The sequence below is a fragment of the Maylandia zebra genome, linkage group LG3, assembly GCF_041146795.1.
Source record: "Maylandia zebra isolate NMK-2024a linkage group LG3, Mzebra_GT3a, whole genome shotgun sequence".
Lineage (NCBI taxonomy): Eukaryota > Metazoa > Chordata > Actinopteri > Cichliformes > Cichlidae > Maylandia > Maylandia zebra.
The window spans coordinates 25,192,307-25,216,598 of record NC_135169.1 but is presented as its reverse complement, the minus strand read 5'-3'; the positions used below and the strand labels follow the sequence as shown (position 1 = coordinate 25,216,598).

Here is a 24,292-nt window from a genome sequence, read left to right as displayed (position 1 = left end):
CAAACAGAAGGTTTGAACCGCACAAAATCCCTTTATTTATAAAGTGATTGCTGCTTGGTTTACTTTTGTAAATACTGTATTTGCATAGTTTCCACTGAGACACTATTTCTTGTGTTACGCCTTTTTGACATTACACAGGTTCAAGAGTAGAAACAAATTGGGTAAAGTCAGCATTTATGGTAATCCTTATCCTTAGTTTTGGGCTCACAGTGATTATTTGTGCATATATTTACCTCATGATTTGAAACTTTATCTGAGACAGAAAATACGGTAAATTTTAACTGTGCCTCTTTAAATGTAATGATGTGTAAAGGTTTTGGTTTCTCCTCTGACCAGATGAATCAGGGCGCGGTGATGACATTACTGAAGCAGCTCCTGCCCCTCGCTGCTCTCCTCCTTCTGTCCATTGTTCCCACTGAAACTGAAGTGGTGACATCAGTGGAAGACTGTAATGAGTTTTTTCTGGAGCAAACTCCACCAAACATCACAACAATTTTGGAGGGAGGGAAGATCTTGAACCAAAGCAGATACAAGCTGATTTGCCAGACTTTGAATAACACCAGAACATTTGTGACACTCTACGACACCCAGAACAAGATTCCAGTTTTTTCTGCTGCAAAGTTCAATGGGAGCACATCTGGAAGACCCCAGATCCCATGGATGATTGAACCACAGGTATATATTAAATATTTGCAATATTTATTAGTTATGTGTAACAACTGTTATGTGTTACTTCATAATAACTGCTGTGATGCAGCTTACAAACTGAAATAAAATATTATGACACTGCAGGCCTACGTACATGATAAACTAATCACTGTACAGGCTGACTCCAACACTCTAGTGTTGCTGATACCATTTCTACTAATTCAGTAACTCTGCTTATGATTTGAGGGCTCTACAGATGATTTCCATTACATTACGTTACAAAGTGATAATCAGCATTGTTCAGTATATGTTCCTAAAGACATCACTGAGTTCAGCTTCACTGAGTTTGGCTAAAATTAATTTAAATTATGTCAGTTTAAGTTTGCTCTATAGACGAAAAAAAAAAGCAATATCAGCTGAAATGAATGATCCTGAGGTGATAACTAAACTCTTTTAATCTGTTAATCTATTTAGCAACAACCATGCATGCCTTACTGACCTACCCTTTTGATTTTGACAGCTTGAAAAACCAAGTGACAATCCCAATATGATACCATCAAACAACAGTACCAATTACAAGCACCAGGCTGGGGACAAAGACTACAAATACAACATAGATTTTGACAGAGGACACTTGTTTCCAAGCTCTTATGGATCTACTGTTTTAAAAAGAAATTCTACTTTTACTTTGACTAACATTGTTCCACAAAATAAAGACTTCAACAGCGGAAGCTGGAATAAAATGGAGAATTGCATCAAATGTGTTTTGAATGAATATTGCAAAAACAATAGCAATATAGAAGGCTTTGTAGTTATCGGAGCACAGCCCAGCAACAACCGTCTCAACCAAAGAATCAGTATTCCTTCAGTGCTCTGGTCGACCTTCTGCTGCTATAGTCAGATTCAGAACAGCTGGCTGGCAAGTGCACACTGGGGCAACAACACACTGAAAAAAATATGTTGTTGGATTTACTTAATTCAATGGTGGACATTTGTTGCACACAGATGTTTTGCTTTGGCAGCAACATAAACAATTGAGTTAAATTAACACAATTTATTCATGTTCAATAAACCTGTGCAATTTGTGTTGATAAAATGTGACTTAAACATGTTTTGATGAAGTAATTTGAGCTCTTGAAATATTTTAATCCTTCACAATTTTCTCACTTTATCCCAACACCATTCAATAACTTTTACCCAATACTACTTGGTCACTTAAATACTACATGTTATCTTCAAATTACATTTTGCTATTATATTCTAGTATCAAATACACAATTTTCAAATGGAGGCCTTATAACAGATTATATTGTTCTCTTCCAAGATGGTTGCTGGCATCCACCAGTAACCTTTCAAAACAAAATGTCTAATTTCACTGCATTGACAGTAGGTAAAGAATTAAACTGACATTACTCCACTACTGAATCTATATAAACCAACAGTTAAATAATGTCAGTTCTTCCGTGTTCTCTGGAATCAATCACAGCAAAGAAATTAGACTCTTTCTTTTGAAAAATGTTACAGGACAATACAAAACATTCTATTTAAGGCCTCTGACATCAAGATTCAGTTAAACAACAATTATAACTAAACAATTTGAGGTAATGTTAGTTTCCATTAACATTAAATTAGGTTACTGAATTGGCCTATTAACATTACCCATTTTACCCCAATAACTAAAGAAATTAGCACTTGCAGGTCAAAACCTTTATTCAAGAGATGCAAAAATAACATTGATACAGTGACTGTCAAAAATTACGGCACTGATCATACTGTGACATCTTGGTTCAAAACAGCACACTTAGAAATATTCAACGTTCCTTACTTCAACTGAATGAAACTGAAAATACCATTTCACACGGCCCATATGGGATATTTAGACTGCATAACTGTTCATGCTACATCTCTTCACTAGTAAAAGAAAGAAAAAATACAAAGAGAAATTTAAAAATGCTGCCAAACAGACAGAGAACTTGTACAGAGCAAAAGGAAAAACAAACAACAACAACAAAAAAAAAACGGCTCGTCCTCATGGCAGTTGCAGTGTATATAAAAATGAACCCTGCGATCTGTTCCTGGAATTGAGCTTCAAAAATGCAGCAGAACAAGTGTGAGATTTAAATACCTTCTCACCTAGAGCTGGTCACCTCACATGCATAACAGTGAGCTTCGTTGCAGGAGCAGTTTTGTCTTAGTTGTGAGCTTTTCTTGAGAGCTGAGTTGCTTCCAACTCCATTACCACCCTTTGAATCACCTCAAAAGTGTAGCAGAGTTGTGATGGGTAACTCATGTTGAAGGAATAAAAAAGGTCCAAACAGCATGGCTACTGCAAAGGTCACGTTATCCAGATCTTGAAGAACTACTATACCCTCGATGATGATGCCAACGTCAGAAAAGTCATTGCCTGGTGCATCCTCTGGAGACAGATGTTCATTGTGGTTTTCTCAATCTGTGCAGTGGCCTCAGTCAAGTCCTGGTTAAACACAAAACATTTCTTTAAGATTCCTTTTTAAACTCATCTCTTTTGAATCTACCAGTTCTAATGTTAGAGTAATTTAAACCAATGCAAGCAACATAGTAAATAGCTATAGCCAAAGAGTGGCCTGCCATGCTGCCATTCATGGTCTAACAGAGTTTCTAAGAGAGGGTGAAAAACATAATAATTTCAAATGCTTTACATTAGTTTTTGTTAGAAAGACACCGGCCCATCAGAAATCCAGGTTTTGTCACTCAGAAGATGTTAGAATTTAGACTTTCAGCCCCACAATTTGGTTAGCTGTTGGTCTTTTTTTTTTTTCAAACAAAAGCTAATGTAAATATTGGGGGGATTTTCCTTTGTTCACTAGAATGACAAATTTAAAGTTTTTTCACACTGATGTGACCCCTAATACAGGGGTGGGGCCTCAAGGGCCGGCGGCTGAGTTCACTACCAGGCCTCATGTGAACTTCAAATTATTAAAGAGGACTACTGGTCCTAACTGGTCCAATGAGGATCAAGTGGATAACTAAATGCATTTTTAAATGTTGCAAAGCCACAATCTACTCATAAAACACTCACCATGAACTCCTGCACCAAGATGTTGCAATTGTCTTTCACACAGATGCGGAGCACTTTGATGAGACTCCCTTTGAGCATTAATGTCATCCTAAAGTATTATAACAAAGAAAACAGAGATTTGTGAACTTTTCAGTAGCACAGAAGAAAATGATCCCAGACCAAAACTTAAACCAGTCAACATGCAACACCAGCATCTACAAAGCAATATCAAAAGTTCCTGTTTGACATCAACTTTATGGATATATAGTTTCCAGAACATTTATTTTTTTTAAAAGATCAATTTTTCTCAGTGGGCCAGTAAATGCATGACGAAAATTATGGCATCCTTTCGGTGGAATCAGTACTCACAGGTAATAGTTGACTGTTTCAATGGATGCAGCATAAAACTCTTTTACTGACCTAATGCAATACATATACACTTTGTAGTTAAAGAATTTTAAAGTTCTTACTGTCATCATGGCAGCTACATCCTTTAGCTTTGTGCCCTGTTCCCCCGATCACTTTGCAAACACTTTCAGCAGACTGTCAGAGAGAAACTCAGCTCCGTCAGAAACCTTGACTGTAAAGGCATGGTTGGGATGCACTGGAATGCTGCATTTCATCTGAAATGACATAAAATTATTTTGAAATAACAGCAGGCACTGTGCTTGGTTAATAATCAGTAATGTTTTGTTGAATAAAAACTGTGTTTCCAGATCTTATGGGATTAAAAAAATCCAAAGATGTTTATTTCTGATTTGCAACCCAAGAACCCACAAGTTACAACCTCATTTTAGTTCAAGTGTGCATTAATGTGAGTCCAGTAATCACCTTTCTGGCAATACATACAGGTATAAGTTAAACCTATGGCAGATTTTGGATTTCTCAGTTGTATTAATAGGGTGGTCTATTTGAGTATGCATGCACCTAATAATTATAAAAAACCTATTATAATTAAGTTACAGAAACCTTAAGCGAAAATAGAATATACTTTCTTACCATAACACCTTGAACCCACAATCCATCAGCTGACTCCTGGTGAAATGCAGAATAGAGGTCATCTCTCAATGTGCATCAACAAAAACAAAAACAAAAACAAAAGGACAGCAGGTGAGGGCAGGAGGGGTAGGGATGTAAGCTAGCATAATACCGCTGATGATATTAGCTAAAGCTGTTCAATGTCCAAAATCTCACTAACACCACGGTGCAGTAAATACACAATGTAACTGAAGAGTCAGTTGACAAATCTATTCACACAGAAAACCAAATTATGTTATGAGTGCCTCGTAATTAGGTTTAATGTGATATTACGGCTCTTGTGCCAAAGACAAATGCAAATGAAAAAGCGCCAATTCTTTGACAACAGATAAAACAGCAAATAAGCTAACGGCTCTTTTTTAGCATGTTACATGGCGACACTCTAGACGTTTAACTACATTTGGCTGAAATATGGTAAATATTAATTCAAAAAATCAAGACATACCAAAAACGTAGAGTTGGCTGCTCGACTTGACTGAGATGGATGCATTTTTTAAACCACGATCCAAAGCCCGCGAGATGAAATCACGCGTGGTTTCACGAGATTTAACGTTGCTATCTTATTGACTTACTTCACCTGAACATGATATGAACAATTTAATACACCCTTTCTGCATATCATGTAGTTTTTACACTATATAGTTACATTTATCTTTAAAACATGAGGCAATTGTGTTAAATACATGCAAGATGCTTACATAAATCCAAGAGATGGCCAGTCCCTTTTTTTCAGTGCAGAAATCATGGCCCTGAACATCTGGATACAAAGACCTTGGGAGAACTCCACAAAGTACAAGTATTTCCTGAAACACAATGTCCTGAAACTACAACAGTTACTCATCTGTATTCACACCTTCCCTCTAACTGCTCCTGCCCATCAAAAATGTCAAGTAAATCTGTACAAAGTACATCTTTCTCTTCCCCTGAAACATCTGTCCCACTTTCCACCACATCTGGCAAATCAACAACTGCCCCTATGAGTACTACAATTGCATCAGTCAAAAAGTTTAAAGTAAATGAGAATGATGTAAGGCTTTTAGAAGGAAAACATTTTCTTGGACCTAAAAAGAATAAAATCCCAATTTAAAAGTCAGATTTTTTTTCAGGTAACTTGCTTGGAAGCATCATAAGAAGAAAGAAATCGTTAAATCAAAAAGTAATTTGGAAAAGCTGAAAATCATGAAAATGTTAAAGAAAATAACCTGGAAATGAATCATTTACTTTAATGAAGACAAAAGTAAAAATAATGTAAATTAATGATGGTTATTTTCTTAATCTGGTTTTACTCAGTAGGTGTTTTATTTTTTTTATTCATAATAACGTTGTTATCATGTGCTGCAGCTGCCTTTAGTTTAGTTACTGTGTATTCTTCCCTGCTTGGAATTTCTCAGACTATGAACACGGACATATACACCAGCTGTGTATATGTCTGTGCCCCTGCGCAATGTGACAAATCCAAATAACTTTGTATTGAGCCGATTCAGGTTTTACCATTAATTTGTGTCCCATGTTTATGTAAAACAGCCAAATATTTCCGAGATGTGATTATTTTTCAGTTTATCATTGCTGCTTAAATTGTATTAAATAGGACGGGATGTTTCATGTAACTTTTCTGTAGTGTTTGCATCATAAGCGTTATTTTGAAGTGTAAGGGCACCATTAGTTTTTCTCCTGTTCACTTTGATCATTTTGGGCAGATGTTGTGTTTTGTGTGTTTTTTTCTATTTACCTGTGTCTCTCTACACTCCATACTGTAATAAACTTCACAAGGCAACGCCTGTTAAAATGTCATAAGGAAACTTACAGACAAATCTCAGTGCTTAATAAACAACATATTAATGTGACAGGAGTCCAGAGGCTTCAGAACTTGCCATTCTCACAGCTGGGTCCTGTACTACCTGGGTGGGTGCGGTCAAACTTCCGGTTGAGTCAACGCTGGCGCGACTTGCTGCCTCTACTCACCGGTATTTTTTTAATCTTTTATTTATATATTCTTTGATACATCTTAACAATTGCTAAACCTTCTTGTCTTCTACTGACACTACTGGCGATCTCGTGAATTTTGCAAGTTCCTGAGTATTTTGGGTCTAGTTCATCTGCCTGTTTGTTTTGGTCGTTGTCTACTGTTTGGCTTACCTGACTGTCCGTGATGTGGCCTAGCAGGATCTGCGTCTTGCTCGTGTGGGTCTAGATTTTTATGTCATTGGTCTACTGACCTAGTGCTGGACTAAACCAATGAAACAACTCAAGCACAGGACTTAGTTTAAAAAGGTTGAACAGTTTGTTTACAAACACACCAGGTGCTTTAAAAAATGTGCAAGGGGAAAAAGTCCAGGGAATCCAAGAGTGGGGAAGGGCAGCCACAATCCTGTGGGTCACACACACGAAAATATCATCTTCAGTCACACACGCCTCTCGAACACACTCGCGTTAGCACTGTTGGAGGGGAAACCAATAATTTCATAAATTGTTAATCATGCATAGAAAATAAGCATGATGCCAAAAATCTTTGTGATCATCGTTATTGTGAAATAATAAATGCTAATTTTTAAACCATAAATAATTACCCACGATGTATACCTGAGGTATTTTCTTTCTTTCTTTTTATTAAAAAGCTCTCATTACTTCATGTTGGAGCTTGTTAAATAGGTGGCTAATGCAGGATTCCTGTTAGCTTTTTGTGATAAGTAAAGGTTTTAATGGTGATTGCAGGACCAAATGCTGCTGTTTTGGATGATATCATCTTGGTACCAGTTCGGCCTTTTTGCCCTTTGCCATGTTGATAGATACATTGATAGAAACACTGATAGAAACGTTAAATTGCTATACAGCACTAATTTCACTTAGAAATAAAATTTCTTTCTGTTAGATATTTTAGTATTATGGGAGCATGTACTGGGTACTTCTTTTTTGATGATATTAGACTGAAGATTCTGTGACTTAACAAGGCTCTTTATGTTAACCCTCATTTTCTCTTGCTTTGTCAACTCAAAATTTTATGGTGTGAAAGTAGATACTAAGGTTGGAAGGAAAACACCAACAAATCACTCTTTTACTTATCACTCCCTTGCAGAGGATCTTTATGTAAAGACCATCTGGGTTGTGTCAGGAACTCAGGATGTAGGAGACCTCTGTATAACATTTATAGGCCTTGAGAGTGCATCTTACTGCAATTGTAGAACAAAGGATTCTAACTGTCTAGTGTTTAACGGACCTGTCAAAGGTATGTTGAGATACGATTGTAGAAGGCCTCTTTCAGAGCGGGGGAGAACTTCCTTATATGGTTGTAACTTGAAACTTGTTGACACACAAACCTTTCTGCCTATAAATACTGCTGCACAAAAGAATAAAACTTTGAGTTGATTTTGGGAAAGCAATCTGAACAGTCTCTGTATCATTTTGTTCTCCTAACTGCTCCCGACGTCGTAACTAACCCGCTGACGGCATATCTGAGTGCTACTTGAGAATATATTGCTGAGTGTTACTTAAGAATAATTTTGAATCTTATAGGGTAAAAACAAAGCTAAGCCCACGCCTCGGAGAAACCCGGTCCACGGACCAGACCCGGGACGGAGTTTCTTTCACTTTCCTTGTCCCAGATATGTTTCTAGTGCACATTTGTTTTCTTGGATACAAATGTGCAGTAGAAACATTCACACTTCCATGGCAATCAGAGCCATGCGTTAAATGAAAAATCAAAGGAAAAAATTGCTTCATGGGTTTTTCTTCAAAACTCAAATTATTCAAATTAGATTAGATCTAATTTCTAACATGATTCGGTTTCTTGCCTGTTTGCAATGTACAAAGAGCGGTTACACAAAAACAACGTGAAACGACAGTGTGACAGGGACAGTAACTGAATGATGGCCTTGTATTTCACACATAATCTTTCAGAGAAAAACATGAAAAGTAGAAAATGCTGAAAATAAAATAAAGTAGCTTACCACGAAACTAAAACTGCTGTATCACTATTTTCAATTAATTAAGTCGTGTTATTGTGACAGTTGTTGACTTTGACAAGAAGAAGGTCAAATTATTGTAAAACCTTTAAGTATTTTCTCCAGTGAGGCTAACATCCATTTATGACCTTAATGTGTGTTGTTTGTTGAAAGACAGAGAAACAGGGAAGCTATGGCAGGTCACCTCGGCACTTGTGCAGGTGAAACCAAAGGGAAGATATGCTTCACCATATTTTCTAGTCTTTGGTGATGATTTATCCTCTGCTTTGCGTTTTTGTGGGAGTCCCATCGAAAACCTGTCCATTATGCTAGCAGTGTCTTGTATTATTAAAGCTCTTCATGACTGAGCCAAGTGTCCTCTTTTTTTGAAAAACAAAATATGGTCACCCTACCCTAAGCTAACCTATATTATTTTTAGATTATACAATTTTATACAATCAGTTATTAAATGTTCATTTAGTCCATTTTCCAGCAGCCATGCATGGCTTTTTTGTTTTGTTTCGTTTTAACAGCTTGAAGACCCAGATGATGATGACAATATGAGACAAGCTGACAACAACATCATCTATAAACACCAGGCTGTAAACACGACCCCTACAACCAGCAAAGGTTTGACAGAGGACATTTATTTCCAAACTCTTATGCATGTGATTTAACTGAGAAAAAAATCTACCTTTACCCTGACTAACGCTGTTCCACAAAAGTCACGTTTCAATCATGGAAAATGGAACCAAATGGAGAAATGTGTCAAACGCTTTCTGGATGAAAACTGCATTAACAACAATAAACAAATAGAAGGCTTTGTAGTAATTGGAGCAAAACCTAGTGACAGTGAGAGTAGTGACAGTAGCTTACTGAACAACAACAAGATAAATATTCCTTCAGTGCTCTGGTCAGCCTTCTGCTGCTACAGTAGCAGTCAGAAGAAGTGGCTGGCAGGAGCACACTGGGGTGAGAACAGAGATGACCACCACAAATATCTGGAGACCAAGACCTTGGGAGCACTCTACACAACCCTTGGAATTGAAGCATTTCCTGGAACACGGTGTACTGAAGACTTAACTACCCAGGTCTACTCAAAATGTGCACTTAAATCCAAAAAGCGCAATGTGATTGTGAGTCATAAGGTTCCTCATAAGGATTCTGGAGAAAAAATATATTGTGGGGCTAAAAAGAGGAAAATCATAAAACCTGCATTTCAGAAAAAAAAAAAAAAACTACCTGGAAGCACGGTGTGAGAATGAAGGGTTAGATTGAAACGGGATTACTTTTTTTCGTCTGCTGCAGCTACTTTTAGTTTAGTAAGTATGTAAGTGTTACGTGTCTGAAGGCTGCATGTTTTCTTTCCCTCTCATTTTGTTTGCCGTTCCCGTTCGCTATTTTTGTTTTGTTTTTGTGCATTTCTTCTGTGTCTGGGCACTCCTCTGGATACTCTTACACCAGAGAAGAGCTCCTTAATTGCAGGACTACAACGCCTGTGGATTTATTTCCAATATTTGTCGCATCTGTGGCAGATTTACTGCAGACTCTGATCAGGAAAGTGAGACGTCGAAAGAGAGGTAAGCGGGCCGGCGTACTCGTGCGTTTGAGGAGACGCGGACTGAGAACGGCCCTTCCGGGGATCTTCCTTTCCAATGTACGCTCACTCGGGAATAAGATAGACGAACTGGCCCTGATGAGAAGCATGAACAGAGACTTTGCCTCCTCCTGTGTCTTATGTTTTACGGAGTCGTGGCTCAGTGAGGACATCCCGGACTGCGCGCTCAAGCTGGAGGGCTTTCATCTGCTGCGCGCGGACCGGCAGGCCGCTCTCTCTGGTAAAACCAAAGGTGGAGGTGTCTGCTTCTACATCAATAGTGGCTGGTGCACAGATGTAACAGTGATTGCTCAGCACTGCTCTCCCTCTCTGGAATACCTTTTTATTCACTGCAAACCGTTTTATTCTCCGCGGGAGTTTGCTTCATTCATTCTGGCCGCTGTTTACATCCCGCCAGACGCGGATGCGCAAGCAGCTCAGTGCGCACTCGCAGAGCAGATTCTCCACATGGAGCGGACATACCCGGACTCTCTCATCATTGCTCTTGGGGACTTTAACAAAGCCAATCTGAGCCATGAGCTTCCGAAATACAAGCAGTATATTAAATGCCCGACCAGAGAGGAGAGGACATTGGACCACTGCTACAGCACGATCAGCGGGGCCTATCGCGCGGTGCCCCGCGCTTCACTCGGACTTTCTGATCACGTCATGATCCACCTGATCCCCGCGTACAGACAGAGGCTGAAGCTCTCCAAACCTGTCGTGAGGACTAAAAAACTGTGGAGCAACGAGGCTGTGGAGGAGCTTCGCACGTGTTTGGAGACCACAGACTGGGACACAATGAAGGCTGCTTCTAACAGCTTGGACGAGTTTACGGACACTGTCACCTCCTATATCCACTTCTGTGAGGACAGCATTGTGCCATCACGCACCAGGGTGAGTTATAACAATGACAAACCCTGGTTTACTCCTAAACTCAAAAAGCTGTGGCTGGAAAAGAGAAAGGCGTTCAGAAGCGGAGACAGGGACTGCTACAGAGAGGCCAAGTACAGGTTCACTAAAGAAGTGGACATTGCCAAACATCAGCACTCTGAGAAGATGCAGCAGCAGATCTCAGAGAATGACTCGGCCTCTGTGTGGAAAGGTTTTAGGAATATCACAAACTACAAGCCTAAAACCCCCCACTCCACTGATGACTTGCTCTTGGCCAACACCCTTAACGACTTTTACTGCCGTTTTGACGAGCCATCAGGCAGCCTTCACACCTCCAACGGCCCCAACAATAGAGGCACTTTGGACACTCATTCCCCCACCTCTCCCCCCTCCATAGAGCCATCACCACCTTCAAACTGTTCACCTGCAACACCCGCCTCCTCACCCCACACAAAAGAGGATTTCACACCACCTCCTCCCACCACAACTCTTCATATTCATGAAGCAGATGTGAGGAAGCAGTTTAGGAGTCTGAATGCTCGGAAAGCTCCCGGCCCAGACGGTGTGTCTCCTGCCACCCTCAGACACTGTGCAAACGAGCTGGCCCCAGTGTTTTCTGGCATTTTTAACTCCTCACTGCAGGCATGTCATGTGCCTGCCTGCTTCAAGTCCTCTACCATAATCCCTGTCCCCAAGAAACCTAGGATCACTGGACTAAATGACTACAGACCCGTGGCTCTGACATCTGTGGTCATGAAGTCATTTGAGCGCCTGGTTCTCTCCTATCTCAAGACCCTCACGGCCCCCCTCCTGGACCCCCTGCAGTTTGCATATAGAGCCAACAGGTCTGTAGACGACGCCATCAACATGGCCCTACACTTCATCCTGCAGCATCTGGACTCCCCAGGAACCTACGCCAGGATCCTGTTTGTGGACTTCAGTTCTGCCTTCAACACCATCCTTCCAGACCATCTCCGAGGCAAGCTTTCCCAGATGAATGTGCCTGATCCCATCTGCCGGTGGATCACTGACTTCCTGACGGACAGGAAGCAGCATGTGAGGCTGGGAAAGAATGTCTCGGACTCCCGGACCATCAGCACCGGCTCCCCTCAGGGCTGTGTTCTTTCTCCTCTGCTCTTCTCCCTGTACACCAACTGCTGCACCTCCACCCACCAGTCTGTCAAGCTAATCAAGTTCGCAGATGACACCACCGTTATTGGGCTCATCTCGGACAGGGATGAGTCTGCCTACAGGAGGGAGGTTGAACGTCTGGTGACCTGGTGCAGCCACAACAACCTGGTGCTGAATGCCCAGAAGACAGTGGAGATCATTGTGGACTTCAGGAAGCACACAGCCCCACTCCCCCCCATCATCCTGACTGACACCCCCATCACCTCTGTGGACTCATTCCGCTTCCTGGGTACCACCATCACCCAGGACCTTAAGTGGGAGCCCACCATCACCTCCGTCATCAAGAAAGCCCAGCAGAGGATGTACTTCCTGAGGCAGCTGAAGAAATTCAACCTGCCAACACGGACGATGATGCAGTTCTACACTGCAATCATCGAGTCCATCCTCACCTCCTCCATCACCGTGTGGTACGCTGGAGCCACTATCAGGGACAAACAGAGACTGCAGCGTGTTGTGCGCTCTGCTGAGAAGGTGATTGGCTGCAGACTCCCATCTCTGCAGGACCTGTACACCTCCAGGACATTGCGGCGTGCAGCCCGGATCTCAGCTGACCCTTCTCACCCTGGACACAGTCTGTTTGACCTGCTTCCCTCAGGCAGGAGGCTCCGGTCCATTCGCACCAGAACCTCTCGCCATAACAACAGTTTCTTCCCCTCTGCTGTTGGACACATGAACAATAACCGTATGACTGTCCCCGCCACTAACACATGACCCTACGCTGTGTCACTGCATCATTTCATGTTCGGCACTGATCACCACCTGCACTCATGTATATATCTTTCTACGTAGCACTCATAATTCTTATTCTCATGTATATATCTCATGTATATCTCATGCACATATCTTTCTACATAGCACTTTTAATTCTTATTCTTACTTTTATTTTTATTTTTTTATTTTTTTATTTTTTTTTATTTTTTATTTTTTATTTTTTTCTCATGTCTATTTAAGTGCTATTTATGACACTATGTTTGCACTGAAGCACCGCAGCAATTTCCTAATGCTGTAAACCTCAACATCTGGCAATAAACCCCATTCTGATTCTGATTCTGATTCTGATTCTGATTCTTAGGTCGCAGACTGCAGGCTGATGTCAATCTGGGGTCGTCCAACTAATTAGAGGAGGGAGACCCTGATTGGACAATCCAGGAGTGCACACCTTGATAAGGAGACTCACCTGTGGCTGGGTGTGGCTCTCTTCCTTTGTATGAATTGTTTGGTACATGTGTGATGGGTCTCTGCTGCCCTTCTTTTGTTTCATGATTGTGGTGGGAGAAAAGTGGACTGAGTAAGTTTGGGGACCCCATACACTTACTCACGTAGAGTCTTTTTGTTAGAAACACTAGGTCAATTTGGTAAAGTAAATCCGTTGGTAGTGATGGCCAAATGAAGCTTTCCGAAGCACTGAAGCTTGTATTGAAAAATGGTTCATTACTCGAAGCTTTTCAACACAGTCCTCTCCGGTGACATCTGGTGGTGAAAATTTTGAAGAGCAGCTTGAATCTGCAAAATAAAACGGACTGCTCAATTATCACTGCTCACTCAAGAGTGGAGTTCTCTCTGATATTGGGCCACCGTTCCGTTGCTTTGAACATGTAATTGGTTTTGTTTTCTCGATTGGGGGGCTGAAAAAAATGTAATGCGTATTTGCGTAATACATTTTGATCAATAAACTTTCCCTATTTAAACATGCACTATGGTGGCCTTTCTTTGCTCATAACTCCTTGATGTTGGTAAATACAATAAGTGAGCAATATATATAATATACATATGAGAATGCACAGCACATTATGGAGTATGCCCCTGCTGTGGAGTCCTGCCTCCATCTACTTGTCGTTTAATCACTGGACAGCTGGACAGGTTCATACAAAATATTAGATGAGGCCAATTGTCCTATACATATTTTTGACCTAGGAGTGGGATTGATTGTGAACTGGAAAGGGAAAATGCTTAGGGGGCTGAGTACGGCTGCATCGTCACTGATTTGTAGAATCATTTTGATTCGATACAGGATCCGATTCAATTTGATTGGAATCTGGAAAGTTTTGCCTCAGTCAGAAATATTACAAGTCTGATCATTTAACAGTATATATCCATAATTTCGTATCTATTAAAAGAAAGCTGACACATGTGAGACTTAATTAGAGATGTAAACAGAGAGTTATGAAACCTGCAGCTGCAGAAGCCAGCGGGGAAAAAAAGAGGCAAACACAGCGCGGACCTGACGACACATCAAAATCTGACTCTGACGCGTCGGGTCCGCGCTCTGTGTTCACGTTTGTATGCAGAATCCGTAAACCTGCTCCCAGTTACTGTTTTAGCTGCATGGTGTTTGACGACATGTTGTGAGGTTTAACCTGATATGCTGGCGTTTCAGGCATAATAACGTTAATTTACAAATTGACACGGGATTTTAATGAATCAATATCACTTTATTCAATTTAGCATGGATTGTAATCAGAAAAGCAATAATCAAAACCCACCCCTAATCAAGAACTTGCAAAGTAAAAACATGATCTATGTCAGGTAGCCCTTTTGTTATTTACATTTAAAAAGAGGATTAGTGTTACTGTGTGCTGGCTGAGTCTGTTTCTTTTCTTAGAAATAGTTTCTCCTGCCCTGGAGAAAATCCACTTGCATGGAACAGAAGAGGCTGTGGAGTGCAGGAACTACAATGCAAGCTGGTAGATATGCAGGTATTCCTGGGTCCTGCAGACTATCACCTAAAAACAATAAACAAAATGATTTTCTAAACTGTGTAGCAATAGTGTCAAATATATTTTTGTAGTCTTCATCAGCTTTAATTCACATGGAAGTGTTCCTAAAGTCATATGCTGTAATGGCATTTACATTATGAAAACATGATTTTGGACATTTCAAGTTTTTCACTTCGGCAGATAAAATGAATTGAGCTAAATCAACTCAAAATATTCCCACACGCCAGAACGTCCTCTCTTCCTCGCTGGCTCCATATCTGTCAGTGGAATGATCACCTCTTCGCTATCTGTCACCATCAACACACTCCACGAATCCCGTGGATGATTCACTTCCTTATATCCGTTTGAATCAGGTACCGAAGCAGTTACGTGCGTAATGAAACTTTGGACGTCACTGGTCACGTGACTTTTGCCAAACGAAGCAAGCCTCGACACAGTGCTTCTGAACCAGTGTGTTGTTTTTTTTGACACACGCTCCGGAGCGCCAGCTTCAAGCGGGCCAACACTATCCGTTGGGCACCTTTCTTTGCCTTTAGACAATAATTCTGATGGCAAAAGAGCCAAACGGGACAGGCAAAAAAAAAAAAAAAAGAAACACTAGGTAAGTAGGTTGGTGCCACCCATGTAATTTTGAGTTGAGGTTTAGGGTCTTTCTCTCTTGTTTGTTGCTTTTCTAGGATAATAGCTCAGCTAAGTTTTGGTTTTGTCTTTTTGGTGGTGGGGTTTTTTATTTTTTATTTTGGCACAACCTAACTGTCCCTTTCTCCCCCACATTTGTTGTTTGAATCTGGGTTATTTATTTTGTGAGAGTGCTGCCATTAAACCTTTTTTCATAACACCTGTACCGAGTTTCCGGAGTTGTGTTATCCCCTCCTGCCCTCGAGGAGACGTAACACAAGTAGCAGCTCGCCTGGGATATATTTTTCCAGAGCTATAGACAACGCTGGTGCTTGGTACAATGTTACTGCCTTGTATTTAAGTATGGATTTCGACTTAGAAGACTTCATTCGTGCTCCGAGACCTGAGAAGGTTGAGTTATGTCGTAAAGATGACTTATTGAGTATTGCGGCACACTTTGATATTCCAGTGTTGTTACTTGGTTTTCTCAGATGACCAACATGCCTTTCATACATGTACAGTTGTGGCCAAAAGTTTTGAAAATGAGACAAGTATTAGTTTTCACAAAGTTTGCTGCTAAACTGCTTTTAGATCTTTGTTTCAGTTGTTTCTGTGATGTACTGAAATATAATGACAAGCACTTCATACTTTTCAAAGGCCTTTATTGACAATTACATGACACTTATGCAAAGAGTCAGTGTTGGCCTTTCTTTTTCAGGACCTCTGCAATTCGATGGGGCATGCTCTCAATCAACTTTTGGGCCAAATCCTGACTGATAGCAATCCGTTCTGTCATCATCACTTCTTGGAGTTTGTCAGAATTTGTGGGTTTTTGATTGACCACAATGTTCTCAATGGGATTAAGATCTGTGGAGTTTCCAGGCCATGGACCCAAAATTTCAACGCTTTGTTCCCCGAGCCACTTATCATTTATGCCTTATAGCACAGTGCTCCATTGTGCTGGAAAATGTATTGTTCTTCACCAAACTGTTTTTTGGAAGAAGTTGCTGTTGGAGGGTGTTTGGTACAATTCTTTATTCATGGCTGTGTTTTTGGGCAAAATTGTGAGTGAGCCCACTCCCTTGGATGAGAAGCAACCCCACACATGAATGCTCTCAGGATGCTTTACTGTTGGCATGACACAGGACTGATGGTAGCGCTCACCTTTTCTTCTCCGGACAAGCCTTTTTCCAGGTGCCCCGAGCAATCGGAGAATATGACTTTGCCCCAGTCCTCAGCAGTTCATTCACTATAATTTCTGCAGAAGATCAATCTGTCCCTCATGTTTTTTTTGGTTTTTTTGGGAGAGAAGTGGCTTCTTTGCTGCCCTTCTTGACACCAGGCCATCTTCCAAAAGTCTTCACCTCACTGTGCGTGCAGATGCGCTCACACCTGCCTGCTGCCATTCCTGAGCAAGCTCTGCACTGGTGGCACTCCGATCCCGCAGCTGAATCCTCTTTAGGAGACGATCCTGGCGCTTGCTGGACTGTCTTGGATGCCCTTAAGCCTTCTTAACAAGAATTGAACCTCTTTCCTTGAAGTTCTTGATGATCCTAAAAAATGTTGATTTAGGTGCAGTCTTAGTAGCCACAATATCCTTGCCTGTGAAGCCATTTTTATGCAACGCAATGATGGCTGCCCACGTTTCTTTGCAGGTCACCATGGTTAACAATGGAGGAACAATGATTTCAAGCATCAACGTCCTTTTAACATGTCAGGTCTGCCATTCTAACCCAATCAGCCTGATATAATGATCTCCAGCCTTGTGCTCGTCAACATTCTCACCTGAGTTAACAAGACAATTACTGAAATGATCTCAGCAGGTCCTTTAATGACAGCAATGAAATGCAGAGGAAAGAAGGACTATGCAATTCATCTGATCACCCTTCATAACATTCTGGAGTATATGCAAATTGCTATTATAAAAACTTAAGCAACAACTTTTCCATTTTCCAATATTTATGTAATTCTCAAAACTTTTGGTCATGACTGTACACTGTAGCATGTATTTATGTTTTGTAGATTTGATGTGGGAGTAGAGGATTATGCAAAATATGTGCATTTTATACAGCACGAGAACGGAGCTTCTTTATACCTGTCATGCCACTATGGTTTCATTTCCTTTGAATAAAAATACTGCAAATAATTTTGTCATGTAATTTTTTTTTCATTATTATTCTGAAATGGAAGGGCATTATCTGTCAGGTAGACAACATTAGGACCCAAATGCAGGACTCTGCATCCCCCCCTGCCACTTACAGGGGAGTTTGGTCTAAAACAAATGAAGTAATTGAGCCGATCCTTTATGCCTGTTTGAGTCAAATTTGACTCGTTTTGACATTTGATTAGAATTTTAAATTATTAAATAAAGCTTTTTTTTTTTAATTTATTTTTATATACACATCACATCTCTAAAGTTGAACACAGGACACACACAAACAAGAGGTCCAGCGCTGTAACTGGTAATTTCAACTGCCGAAGTAAATTAAATCTTTTTAAACGATAGATATTTGGGGGCGATCGTGAGTTGGGAGTTCACCTTGTAATCGGAAGGTTGCCGGTTCGAGCCCCGGCTTGGACAGTCTTGGTCGTTGTGTCCTTGGGCAAGACACTTCACCAGTTGCCTACTGGTGGTGGTCAGAGGGCCCGGTGGCGCCAGTGTCCGGCAGCCTCGCCTCTGTCAGTGCGCCCCAGGGCAGCTGTGGCTACAATGTAGCTTGCCATCACCAGTGTGTGAATGGGTGAATGACTGAATGTGTAAAGTGCTTTGGGGTCCTTAGGGACTAGTAAAGCGCTATATAAATACAGGCCTTTTACCATATTTCTCCTGTACTTCCTTCGAAGAAATTGAGCATGATAATAAAAATAAAACCAACTTAAGTTTTGTTCTTTTAGCCTGGAATTTAATGAATTCTTTTAGTTTAAACCAAAATACATAAAAATGGAAATATCTAAAATATAGTTTTGCACAGGTGCTACAAATGTGACTTTTCTGGGTCAAATGTTATCTGTATCTACACCAGTGTGAGACAGTCCAAGGTTTCAGGGACATTCTGTATTTCTTTTTTAGATGGTGACAAAGTTCAAAGGTGAGCATGACAATATCATGATAAAGGAACACTTTCGTCATGATATTGTCATGACAAAGTAGATTTTGCCCAGAGACAGGGACCTGCTGGTCTCTAAAGGATAATGGGGGAAAACCTAAATACTGGAATGACTATATACAGTGCACATAAGGAGCAAAGTTAATACTGAGATGAGGGACTACATTGGCACCTTGATACGTAAAGCATAACTTTTAAAAGCACTTTGGAGGGGCCAGTACACCCACAAAAGCACTGTATGAATGCATTAAGCCTCTGCCATTTTTGAAACCGGGCAATGAGGGAAGTGATCCTCAAGTCTAACGAAAACCCACAGACCGATAGGATGTGTGATCTTTAGCAGGCTGCAAAGGCTTGGTGTGCATTCCAGAATGCACACCTACATCCTGGGAGCATGGGAAGAGGTCGTACCTTGTTTTATTGTTTTATGGTAGGATAAACGTGGCTATATCTGTTTTAGGCTAACTGCCTTTTGTTTAGATGAACTGTTGGACTTCCAGACCATCTCTCCTATGGACTTTTTAATGTCTAGAGTCTCAGACCAACACAGCCCTGCCCTCCAGCACTATCCACAGCAACCCCTCAACAGCAACATTGTACCCATCAGGTAAAACATCGGCTACGTTTGCTTTGCCTTGTTGCCCATATTAGATTCTTGATGAATGTGTGTTGTTGTTATTCAGCCTGGTTCAATGTGCCCCTTTTTAACTTTGAGCACCCGCCCCTTTAAACCTCTCTGCACAGCCCTGATTGATACAATAGATGTCAGTCTTCTGCATTTCTAAAACATTCTATTTATATAAATAGGAGCTTAGACTGCAGTATTTCTAAAGGTTATGAAAAGCTGATTCCTTCCAAGTTGTGTGCCAAGAGAGAAGAGGGCAGGAAGAGGTTGAGGAGACAGGAAAAAAAGGAGGCTTTTCAGTAAGACCAGCGTGTCTGTGTATGTGGAGCCGAGTGGCTGGCTGATGTTACTCTTGGCCAGTCTGAGTGTTAGCAATTGCTCAGTGAGAGTGCTACAGTGCTACTGTATTAACACAATTGATCTAAAGTCAGACAAAAAACATAAAATCCGAGTAGATAAAATTATATTTGTAACAACCACAAATATGTTTATACAACCTGTTTAAATATAAATTAACAAACAAACTGAGATATATATGCATAATATGTGTATGCGTGATATAAACAGTGGCACAGTCATGGTTGGCTGCTCCAGTCCAGTCCAGGCTCCACCTTTTTGCTCTTTGCTGTGTGCCTGCAGACAGACTCCATGTTAAACTATGGCAGCATCATCTTCACTGCTTCTGTTGTAGCCTCAGTTTGCTTAGTGTTGCCATATCTTTCATTCACACCCCTGTTCCTGCATGTGTTTCTACTGCAGGTCTTTCATTAGATGCAAATGTGGGTGAAACACTCGAGCTTCCACAGTGACTCTACAATCGTGCATTAAATGAAGCACAGAAGTAAAAAATTGCTTCAAAGATTTTTAAAAATATTCGAGTTACTCAATGAATAGTTGCTGTCCTAATTCGAGCTAATTTCTAATTTTGTTTCTTGCCTATTTGAGATCAACATGCAAAGAGACACAAAAGCGACACGAAAAACAAGGTGACAGGAACAGAAACTGAATGAAGGCCTTGCATTTCACAGTCATAATGTTTCTGAGAACAACCACGAAAAGCAGAACATGCAGACTAAAATAAAGTAACTTACTGTGAAAACAGACTGCTGTGTCACCATCGTCAAACAAACCACATTAGTGTGACAGTACATCTCAAAGTGTAGCAGCAAGCAATGTCTTGTTTGCTGCAACTTGACTTGTCAAGCCTAAAACTCCAAGTCTTCCCTTCACATTGGAAACAGACCTGCTGACTACAACCACTATTAAACTGTATTTAAAGTTGTGGTCTGCCCATCACACAGGCCGCTGACTCTCAGAAACACACACACATGTTGGTGTGTGTGTTTGTATGCATACATAGATAGATAGAGAATGAGAGACGAAAGGGGAAAAGAGGAAGTTGTGGTGCTAGAATATACACTGTGTAAAACTGACAATAATCATAATATACACACTTTAACAAAATTCTAAGTAGGCACCGACTTCCTCTTTGAGCCTAACTTATATTTAAAACGAAAACTGACATGTACTTAAAATTTTTAATGCAACACATTTACACTTAAAAATACTGAGTAGATTGGAAACCAGTCAAATCTGTTCAATATATTTGATCAATTGAATAACTAAAGTTTAAACAAATTAAGTTGGAATGAATATTTGTAGTTGTTACACAAACATGAAAAAAAAGAGTAAATATAACAGAAATCATGAGTTAAAAAAATGTAAGGTTAGGTGAAAACCACACAAAAAAATTGAGTAAATAACACTGACATGCTTGATCAATGTAACTGAAATTTAGATGGTAATTTAATCCAAAATTTTGTTCGAATTACTTAATTTTACAAACTGAACTTAATCAATGTGTGTTTTATAATATATGTATAAAAAATGACCACATGTTAACATTTTTCCAAATGAAAAATTTATTTTCGTAAACATGGCAATAACTCGAAAATAAACAAGCACTAAAAAGAAAAAAATAGCCTTTTTCCCTTTTAGCTCAAAGCTTTTCATACTTGAAGGATAAATGGCAAACCAGCAGAGCAAACACAAAAGCTTATTATTTTTTTAAAAAAAATAAACAAAACAATTAAAAAGGCTCATGTTCCATCCCCTAGTAAATTACACAAGAACTGTGATAACACAAGAACAAGCTGAGATCCTCAGACCCTCCCTCAGGCTACTGGCCTGTATGAAAAACATCTTTCAGGTTATGGTTATTTTTTAGAACAATTCCCTTTGTTTTCTTTTACATATTTGAGATTTTGTTAGTCCAAAAATGTTTTCTTTACAATGGAAATGACATGACATCACGGCAATGCATTAACCTTTTGATGGATATCCATTCAAAAAGTCCCATTTTGTGAAATGTAGTCATCTACAATGCACAGAGGTGATTTTTCAGTCTCTGAACCTTGGCTGAAAGGTTTGCAGGATCCAGCTCCAGGAACACTTTTTGAAATACCTCGAAGCAATATTTGAGATTCTTGGGGTATTTCAGATCCAAAGCATAGGCTAGTCCCAACAGATAGCAACAGGCTCTACTGAGATCCCCAAGATTACTGAGAACAGTTATGCCCTCAATAACGATCCCTACATCACGCGGTTTGAGTGACCCATCTTGGTTCTCCAGCACGTAAATCTTCATCACCTCCTCAGCCAAAGCCTCTTCAACACAGACATCATCAGCATCCTCCTGTAGACATAAAGAACTAAAGCAAGCTTTCTTTTATTCCACATATTTCAAGACATGGACACAAAAAAGGCAATCTGAGAGATACTGACAACGGGAAGACGGCTTAAGAACTACTAACGTCAGTTTTTGAGAAAGTTACAGTAAAACAGCCTTAACGTTACATTAACAGTTTGCGCTCAAGAAAATTTTCCAGGTGGCTCCCCCGTGAGTTTGTGTCCGCCGTTGTGATGAAATGAAAGATTTCCCGTGAGGCTATGCGTTCTTGCCGTGCACTAATAATCAATTACTCTACGTTATTGTGTTTTAGTTACACTTTTAAGTTGTAGTTTCTGACAATAAATAATATTGATTTGAATAATTAATGATTTTAGTCCAAGATACTGATAAGTATAGATACCTATTTCTCAAATATTTTGATTCAATTTCAAACAAAAATATTAAGTACATGCAAAAAAGGTATTCTGTGAACCAAATAGTGAATTTTTTTGTCTGAAATAAATGTAAATAAATACCTTAATTTAACACAAACACATAAGTTAAAATTTTAGACATTTATTTCAATTTATCAATTAATTACTAAAAGGATATTCATAGATTTTATCAGGCTCATCTAACTTATATTTATAGTGATATTTACTAAGCCTCTGAATTACTTTTTAGGGTGCATCTGTATCTCGTTTCCACTGCTCTTTTAACCTATGAAGGAAACCTGAAGTGGTAAAAACTACTTTCTTTATTTTATTCATCACCACACTGGTCATCTTAGTGGATGTGGACACTCACACACATTTGGAGTCAACAAAATAAAGCTAAATTTCTTTAGTTAGCATAACAGTCACAAGAAGCTGTACAAACAAATATAAAGCATAAATTAATTCAGTTCAAGCAGCACAAAGTTAAAGATGTTTACCTTATTCCAAAAAGGATTGAACATGAAATGCAGAATAAAAGTTTAGTAGAAACACATTTTCTAAAGCTTCATTGAGTTGATTGGGGCAGACTGAAACTAAATTTTACTCTATTCTAGGCCATTTGGGCTAAAGTTGTGTGGCTGTTACATAAGAGACTCTCTCTACAGGATTAAAAGAATTCCCCTAATTTATATTGTTGGATGTCTATAATCAGTGTTGGTCAAGTTACTTGAAAAAAGTAATCAGTAACTAATTACTGATTACTCCCCCCAAAAAGTAATCCCGTTACTTTACTGATTACTTATTTTCAAAAGTAATTAATTACTTAGTTACTTAGTTACTTAGTTACTTTTTAAAAACACGATTTACAACCTGAAGAGGTGATAAAGTGATAGATCTTTCAGCCCAATTCTACTTTTTCTACATAATCCATCATACAAAATGTAATCAAATGGAAAAGTCTCTTTTTTTAACTTGTTTTATCAGTTTTAATCTTTTAACTTTATGCATCAAGCAAAACATTTAATTATATGCAACATTCTCTGACTTGAATAAATTAGTTTAACATTTAAACCTATTTTCTACACATTCCAGCACATAAAATAAAATATTTTTTGTGTTTTCACTCACTCTTTCAAACAGATGCAAGTAAAATGTTGTAACTTTATGCAGTGTTGCTCCAACTGCCCGTGTAGCGTGGGTTGTGGTCAACAATAACTTTAGACCAAGCACAGAGGACTGAGACGAGGCTATGGTGGAGGTCCAGACTTTTACTCCATAAGCTCAGAACACATACAATAACACAGTACCACCTACTGGTGGGAGGTAGTAATAGCTGCTGCTTATTACAATATACCACATCCCTCTTTTCCGAGATAAAGATACTACCTCTTAACTCCAATATTTTGTAACATAAATGCACCTTTTAAATCGTAGGAACATTAACAATATTATATTCTTGAGACATTAAGTAGAGCACACCTCAGATTGCTTGTCACTTGAGCAATGCAAATACACATCAGTGTAGTGTTTTGAAACAGATGAACACATGACAGATTAGATAAGACATGTCAAAATGAACATATGAAACATGACATATTTTCTCTCTTTTCCAACAAGACAGTTATCTAGCTTGTACAGAACAACGCAGGTACAGGATAGAGTGACTTTAAGTTTCCCAATCACTTAGTCTCTATACCTGGCAGGGCGTATTATTGCTCGGCCACTGCGTGTGTAACATGTGGGTGTGTTGTCCATACTTGCAGGACTACAGTTT

At 39.6% G+C, this 24,292-nt stretch overlaps 1 long non-coding RNA gene across 4 annotated transcripts; it reads right to left on the bottom strand.

Annotated features, from left to right (window-relative positions):
* Positions 1–2,779: 2,779 nt before the first annotated feature.
* Positions 2,780–5,464, bottom strand: LOC112436370 (uncharacterized). 4 transcript variants are annotated; one of them, XR_013096438.1, is made up of 5 exons: positions 5,422–5,464; positions 4,685–5,300; positions 4,156–4,308; positions 3,707–3,794; positions 2,780–3,121 (listed from the first exon to the last, which is right to left on the bottom strand). It is a non-coding gene; the product is annotated as an uncharacterized LOC112436370 (long non-coding RNA). The 4 variants fall into 4 exon arrangements; XR_013096434.1 differs by lacking the exon at positions 5,422–5,464 and having other exon boundaries at positions 4,685–4,748; positions 5,169–5,411; XR_013096441.1 differs by lacking the exon at positions 5,422–5,464 and having other exon boundaries at positions 4,685–4,720; positions 5,169–5,411.
* Positions 5,465–24,292: the final 18,828 nt, after the last annotated feature.